The 7,429-nt window shown below is 55.7% G+C and overlaps 1 long non-coding RNA gene across 2 annotated transcripts; it reads left to right on the top strand.

Annotated features, from left to right (window-relative positions):
* Window positions 1–254: 254 nt before the first annotated feature.
* On the top strand, window positions 255–7,423 carry LOC112970318. Of its 2 annotated transcripts, none has more exons than XR_003254952.1 (8): window positions 255–305; window positions 1,018–1,173; window positions 2,656–2,783; window positions 3,194–3,363; window positions 4,778–4,957; window positions 5,053–5,241; window positions 5,650–5,733; window positions 6,964–7,423. It is a non-coding gene; the product is annotated as an uncharacterized LOC112970318 (long non-coding RNA). The 2 variants fall into 2 exon arrangements; XR_003254951.1 differs by having other exon boundaries at window positions 3,552–4,957.
* The last annotated feature ends 6 nt before the right edge of the window (window positions 7,424–7,429 follow it).

The following is a 7,429-nucleotide window of genomic DNA, read 5'->3' as shown; positions in this document are numbered from 1 at the left end:
ACTGAGTTCTTCGCGCTCACTGCTGCCCTCGCGTGTCAAAAATCGGTATTGCACCCRAAAGGGGGGCGCATGCGCACTGCATTCTGCCGCGTTCACGGCTGCCCTCACGTGTCACCATAGCGGTATTGCACCCAAAAGCGGGGACGCGCATGCGCACTGAGTTCCACCGCGCTCACTGCTGCCCTCGGGTGTCCACAAAGCGGTATTGCAGCCACAACGGGGACGCGCATGCGCACACAGCCGGCGCGCACACGCTCASCACCGGTTGGCGTGTTCGCTGCTGCTCTCCACCGTTTCGGTAACGGGTAAGCGAATGGAGCGTGCTCGTCGCCCCTTCGCGGTGCTCACGRAGCGGTGGCGCAGAGCGCTCCTCCTTATCGGTGCTTCCTGGTGCCGCGGGGATGGGCAGTGCCGTCTTGGAGCTGCTCCGCGGTGCTCTTTCACCGGGGCAGCACCGGAGCCTGCTCGCTGGTCCCCGCCGCTCTCTCGGCCACGGCCACGGCCACGGGCAGCCTCAGGGCGCTCGCTGGGAGCCCCGGGCTACGCGGCGGGCTGCAGTTCGCACGTGTGAGCCGCCCGGCTGCAGCGCCGCGCCGCGAGCACGTGAGGGCGCCATTGCGGGTCTCGCCTCCCTTCGTGCTCCCCCCGCCCCTCGGGCTCCCCCTCGCTCCCCCCTCCCCTCGGGCTCCCCCTCGCTCCCCCCTCCCCTCGGGCTCCCCCGGCAGCGGGGAAGCAAGATGGCGGCGAGCAGGGGGGGCGTTTTGGCTCGGCAGCGGCGGGTGAGGGCAGAGGCCGCCTGGAGTGAAGGACGTGGGGCCCCCGGTGAGGCGAACGCGTAGGTTCGGGGGGCGTCGGGCTGTGTCCTGCCCGCTGCGGCTGTCGCTGCGTGGAGGCGGTGGTGCAGGGCGAGTGTGTGTGTGGGGGGAGTGGGCTGGGGCTCGGTGCCGCGCCGGGAGCGCGGGGCAGGGTGTGCTGGAGCGCGGGTGTGACTTTGCGTTTTGCGTGTGTGGCGTTTAGGGCGCCGGTTCGTTGGCAGCGTGGGCCGGGGCGTGCGCTCGCCCCTGCGGAGGCGGCACGGCGGAGCGGGGGGGCAGGCGGGCCCCGGAGCAGGGTTGTGTGGCGGCGTCGGCGGGAGGACGGCTCCTGTGGCAGCAGGCTCGGCCGAGAGTGCTGGTAAGTGCCGAGGAGGTTTAAAGGCTCTGGAGCAAGCAGGCTGCAGGTGAATTTGAGTGAGGGACGATTAGTGCAGCCTCAAGTTATTTCCTTGAGAATTGTGACTAGGCAAGCAAGAAGATGGGCAGAAGAAAGACCCTCCCAGACACCCGGAGGCCTCCCCCAGCCCCGGGCACAGAGTGTGGGCGCCAGCCAACGCGAGCACCAACTGATCGAAAGCCGCACTGAGCCCTGCTCCTTGCTGTCCGGCTGCCCCAAAGCCATGGGGTTGCCCAGTGCAGCACGTGGCGATGGGTCCTCCATCGCCTCTGACGTCTCCCCGGGCGGCCGTCTGCTGCACAGGGGTCTGGATGTCTCCAGCAGTGGCCCAGCAGCCTGATGCCTCCTCTTGTCTGGGACACAGGGTCCTTCACAGCTCTTTGCAGGATATGGGGCCCTTGGGGAGTCCCCTGCTGCCTCTTCTGGCGTTCTCTGCAAGCTCATAGATCCCCCCCCCCCCCGGTGGAGTGGGAGACCGGTGGTGCCTCCTGCAAAGCTGACAGCCACATGTGGCACCCCTATGCACTCGCTGCGCATCTGGGATGGCCCCCCCGCCCTGAGGGCCCTGCAGATTCCCACCTTTCCTGCAACCAGCCCCCCCAAAGCCATTAAACCACCCACAAATGCTGCCCCCACACCCCCACGCACCCCCAAATGCCTCCAAACCCTGCCGCAACATGGTCACTGACTCCAGACCTTCCCCCTGAACTCTGTCCCAAAGTCCCAAACAGTCCTACAACCACTGCCAGAGCCAGTGCCCGCAGCAGTGAGGTGTTCTAAGAAATGTGGGCGGTGATGTGTGTCTCCCCCTGGACTCGGTGCCACTTTAGAGAAAAGGGAATTTACAGCACTTCTTGGTGCAGAATGTTGACGGGTGGGTGCACAGATAACAAGCAGATTTTTCTCCCTTTTTCTCTGAGCTGCCTCTCAGAACCCTCTGTACGTGCAAGATGTGACTGATGTGGGATAATCGTGCTGTGCGCAATGCTTCAGGAGAACATGAACATAAAATTGCAGGCTAATGAATAACCTAAAAAAATATAAGGCTCGGGAAAAGCCTAAGAGAACGCTGGCGGGCTCTGGGAAGCCCCAGGGATACTGCAGAAAAGAGCGTGGCTCTTAGGCACCTCCTCAGAGCAGGAGAAATGCCTTCCTGCAGCCCATAGGACAACAAGTACTATTAATGACCACCTTGAATTCCTGAAAGCGTTGTGAAAGCAGAAGGGACTGGGGAGGATGCCTAGCAGGTCAGGGACTACGTGTGAAGGTTCAGCAAGCAACAATGCCCTCTTAAGACAGAAACAGTTTAGTCTTAATAGATGAACGTAGCTTTGAGTAATGGGAAGAGAAGCGCTTCTGTCAATGCCCCGGAAAGCCTTGGAGAAGCGGTCCAAAGATCTGATACCCTCACGGCCTCATCAGGCTTTTTGGTTTGTTTGGCAGGGTAGTCCACCGAAGGGGGACATCTTGAAGAGAAGCAGCTCAACCTAGCGATCCAGTTGTTGATTTTGGTCATCGCCTGTAAGGGCAGCATCCGAGCGTAAGAGGAATCTAGGAGCCGTATCGAAAAGGTAATAGGTTTGAAAGAGAGACAGACAAATCGAGCTCTATCGTTCTTCCACGTAGTTAAAGAGCGAGAGACTTGTCGGTTAAGCGTGTGTGTACAAGGGTTTCGGAAAGGATACTGAACAGTAGCAATAATACCGAAGCAGAACAAAAATGAGGTTTCATGGAAGATGGTGTAGCTAAGTATTAGGTGATGTGCCTGCCTGCCTAATAACCTAGCCCGACTTGCTGTATGTAGTGTTTCCAAACAGTTTACCCTGTAATGTATGATGCAAAGTGGTGTATTAAGACCTTTCCTTTGAGGGAAAGAAGAAAAAAGAAAGGGGGGGGGGGAAACATGGGGAAGAGAAAAAGAACGTGCATAAGTCGAAGTGTTTTGTTGGAAGCGAAATGCAATTTTCTCTCTTTGTTACAGAGGTGGAAGCAATGATAGCAAATGCTGACAAAGAGCAAAGCTGGACGAGCGTTTTTTTGCGATTAGTCCCTAAGGGGCGGGCTGAAACTAGGAAGCAAAAATGCAGCAGCGGACCCTCGATATCCCCAGAAGCTGCGACAGTAGGAGGTGTTCTGGCCTGGGTAACTAAGGTAACTCTTGATGCTGAATGTTAGTTATTTCGGCCTCCCAGAGGCAGCGCTGAGGACTAAGCAACCCATTGCTACCCTGCGGCTATTGTTAACCGTAGCTGCCTTAGTTTTGCTTTGGTTGTTTGTATTTTGTTTTGTTATCGTACACGCATACGTAGAAAAAGAAAGATAGGATATTTAATTTTTAGATTCATTGCCACGGCTGAAGCTGAAGAGACCAGAAAAACGTAAGCAAGCCGAAGTAATAAAATCAAATGGAACCAAGCGAGAGCTGTCTCCGTTGCCCCAAAAGGGAAAGCCTGTTCCTCCTGGTGAGGAAGGTTCACCATTAATAGCGATCAGAATAATAGATGACCAACATCTAACGGAAGGTCCGTAGGCGTTACAAAAAGGATGCTACGTACATATGTTTCTGTGCGTGTGACTTTCTGTGTCTGTGAAGCATCATGCTTTAAGAGCTCCAAGACAGCAAATTCCTATCTTAGGGGAATGGTGGTCAGGTGGCCAGAGAGAGAGGGAGAGGGAAGCGTGCGAATTGTAAAATGAAGAGATGGCTTTCAGGAAGGCTCAATTAGTGCGACCCCAGGTTAATTGCCTGGCAATGGTATTTGGGGCAACAGAAAGACAGCAGCTAGAAGAAAAGTTAAAGCCTTGCGGAATTAAGACTCCTTCTTGTCAGTTCCAACTCTGAGCAATCTTAGGAGGATTTAATTTCCTCCAGCAGCGTTAACCTGGCTTTGCCGGTATCAGCGCACCGTGATGGAAATGACTGGAAAGGAGTCAGGAACGGAACCGGAACAAGGAAGGTGACGCTGCTTTCGCTAAACTGGAAGGAGCGGCCGTAAAATCTGCTGCCCTCAAATTCCCAGGACAAGGCAAGCCTTTTTCAGTAAAGCTTTCCGCATCTGCTGACTCCRTGGGAGCAGCACCGTTAGAAAAGAGCGGTAGGGAAAGTGGTGCCAGTAGCAGCATCCTTCCAYGCCCTTTGGGGCCACAGCAAAAACTCTCCGGCTGTGGGAAAGACTGTTTAGCAGCCATCTGGGCTGTAACCGCCTTTGAGACTTTTGCCTTTGAGAGCGCAGAGGCAATCCAGTCTGCTCAGTTGTGCCAAAAACGACGCAGGAGGTTTCTGAAAGATTGATCTCTAGCGGCTACTTAGTCTAACTTTCCCTTCGCAGCAAGCCCAACTGTCGTCGTAGCTCCCAAAAGAGGGCTTGGGGGAAGCGGTATTTGTGGCTTGCGTATTCTCATTTATCTTGCTTGTGTGTGTATTAGATCCCCTTTTGTGCTTAGAAACAACTTTGGATTCTTACGATTTTCTGCAGAGCTTTGAATCTTCCTTCCCTCCCCTCCCCTCCCCTCCCTCCCTTTTCTTTTTTTGTTTTTGGCTTTGCTTTGCTCTATGCTTTTGTAGGTCGATGGATTTTACTAAGCCTCCATCAACAAGCGCTGGCTGACAGAGCTGTTGCGTCCCAGCGGAGACTCTTAGGCAAGACAGAGGAGTTCAGCTACACAGCCTGCCAGAAGAACGTCGCCCGGGAGGGGTTGCTAGCCTGGAGTTATAGGCGCCGATGCACATGGCTCGTTCTGTCAGGTGCGAAGAGGTTTGCTTTGGTTGCCGAAATTTTAGCTTGGCTTTACATCCTGTAGTGATGGTATTTTTGTATTTATAAATTGTGTTAATGCTAGGCGTTCGGCACATCGGGGAGCAACTGTATGCTGCCGTGAAGAACTGCAAGCTCCCGCTCTCAGCCCTTTGCAAGTTATCAGGTGTCAAGAGCAGCCAGGAGACTCCAAATGCCGGCGGAAAGGTTCTCTGCCCGGTCCTGATGAGGAGCCTTTGGCCGTAGGAGGGTCGGCCGCGTCCTTACCGGACTCGTGAGTAATAAGCCGCAATTCATGGACCAGCAGGGGACGGGGGGAGGAAATAGCGCCTGGTAGCCCAGCGGCTATGGCGTTGCTGTTGCTAGCAGGGCCCCAAGGTCTGTGTGAAGCCTCAGYTGCCTGTTGGGAGCTTTATTTTGGTGTGTTTACCTGGAAAAAGCAGCGAGGCCTCAAATAAGAATTTTTGTGGCTAGGTGGGTAAGCTGTGACCCCAGCTGTCTTTGCCTTGCTTTGCCGCTTAGTGTCGTAACGGTGACTTGGGACCCCGGAATAAAAACTGTTACAGGGCTGAAGGGAGGCCCTGCATTTGCCCAGGTTGGGAAACTGTCGTTAAAGCTTGGGGGGGGCTGAGCTCCAAAAGGAGACTCTGCCGGTGACCTTGGTGGTCTGATTCGTTTGCAGGCTGACGTTCTGAGGGCCAGCAAGCGGAAGAGGAGCAGCTCAGCCCGTTTGGTTGATTTCGGCAATACTGTTTTAAGGAAGCGTGTAAGTACAGAAGGGGTCTGGGAGGGTTTTCGCACAAGACGGGAAACAGCAAGGAAGATTGGAGAGTGTGGAGAAACTAGATGCCGCGGGTACTGAAGCTGTTAAGGGCTGAGAGAATCTGGGGTTAAGCATCTGAAAGGGGCTAACGCACAAGGAGTAGTAAAATACCATCACTGRACACCAGGCTTCTTTCCAGCCCTCCGTCCCCCTCTGCAGCCTTCTCTTTCTGTTTCCGTGCCTCTGTTCAGCTCCCCATCCACCTGTTTGCCTCCCTATTCCTCTTCTGCCCTGCTCTGTCCTCTTTCTCTGTCTGACTTTCCCTCCCTCTTTTTCCCTCGCCACCTTTCTGGCCAGCTCTCCACCCTTCTCATTCTCTTCCCATCGCTCTGACCAGCTCCCTGTCCCTCTCTTCCCACCCCCATTCCTCTGTCCGCTTCTCCCCCCTTCTCTTTTGCTGCCTGTCCCTCTGTCTGCCTCCCCTTTCCTTCTTTCCTCTCTTTCTTCTTCTGTCTACCTCCGTGTCCCTCTTTTTCCCTCTTCTGCTCCCCGGTCCTCTGTGCAGCCCTCCATCCCTCTGTCTGGCCCTCGATGCCTCTCCGTCTGTTCCTTTGTGCAGCGCCCTGACCCTGGGGCTGGGTCTCTCTCCTCTTTCTTTCTTCATCCATCTGCCAAGTGCTCTGTTCCCTCCTTTCTTCCGTTCTGCTCCCTGGCCCTGCGTCCGGCTGAAGGTCTGTCGTTCCTTTGCGTTTTGTCCAGTGTGGCACGGGGCTGTGGACGTGCAGTGGGGGAGCGCTAATGGGCCAGACATGCTGTGGGGGATGCGGTGGACAGCGAAGAGGCTCCCGGGGAAGGAAGGTGTCACGGAGGCAGAGAGCAGCAGAGGCTCCGAGTACTCGGGTGTTAGGACAGGTGCTCGTGGTAGGGCGGTCTGGAGCTGCTGCTGTTGTTGTCTGTCCTACTCGTCAGCGCAGTCTGCAGTTACTGCGTCTTGGCCACCTGTGCGCAGACAGGGCTGCCRCGCGGCGCAGCTCGAGTCGTGGTCATGGCGCTGGCATCAAGCCTGCTTTTCTGTCAGGTCTGCCTTTATGCAAACTGGTGTCTTCCCTACGTCAGCCTTGCTCTGCTGCTCTTCCAGGAGCCTGCGCTCGACTCTGCTTTCTGGCACGCTGCCATGTTATAGGGCTTTCCAGCAGGGTCTGTCTGACTTGGGCCACTTTTGTTGTCCACTAGGCAGCCTGAGTGAGTGAAGCAAAATCCTTCTCCTGGCACTGTCCCGGCCAGAGTCAGTTTCCCGTCAGCTCAGCCTCTGCAGAGTTTGGAGTTTTTGGAGGCCTTCGTTTTTATCTTGCCTTGGCTGGACAGCGCTTTCTGAAGGTGTCTGTGAGTAGCAGTTTCCCTGAGGAGGTTCATCTACCGAAGGCTGGAGGTGGCCAGGTGCCTGACCRAGCCTGATTGTACGTGAGGGTTGCTGTGACATCCCTGTGATGAAACGGAGCCAGAGAGGGTGACTGAAGCAGCACAGAGGGTCAGTCATAATTGCGGAAACAATTCCGGGCCTTGGACTAGGGAGTAGTTCTAGGAGGGCTGTGTGGTTGCCTGGCCGCTCAGTAACTGTTCTGGCCGCTTTGCAGGTGGCTGAAGCATAGTCCGGCAGTCAAATGAGCATTGTCACAGCTGGGAGCTCTGTGGAGATCTG

The sequence above is a fragment of the Apteryx rowi genome, unplaced genomic scaffold (genome assembly GCF_003343035.1).
Source record: "Apteryx rowi isolate R43461 unplaced genomic scaffold, aptRow1 scaffold_39, whole genome shotgun sequence".
Taxonomy (NCBI): Eukaryota; Metazoa; Chordata; class Aves; order Apterygiformes; family Apterygidae; genus Apteryx; species Apteryx rowi.
The sequence above is the reverse complement of the archived record's forward strand: the minus strand, read 5'-3'. Positions and strand labels throughout refer to the sequence as shown.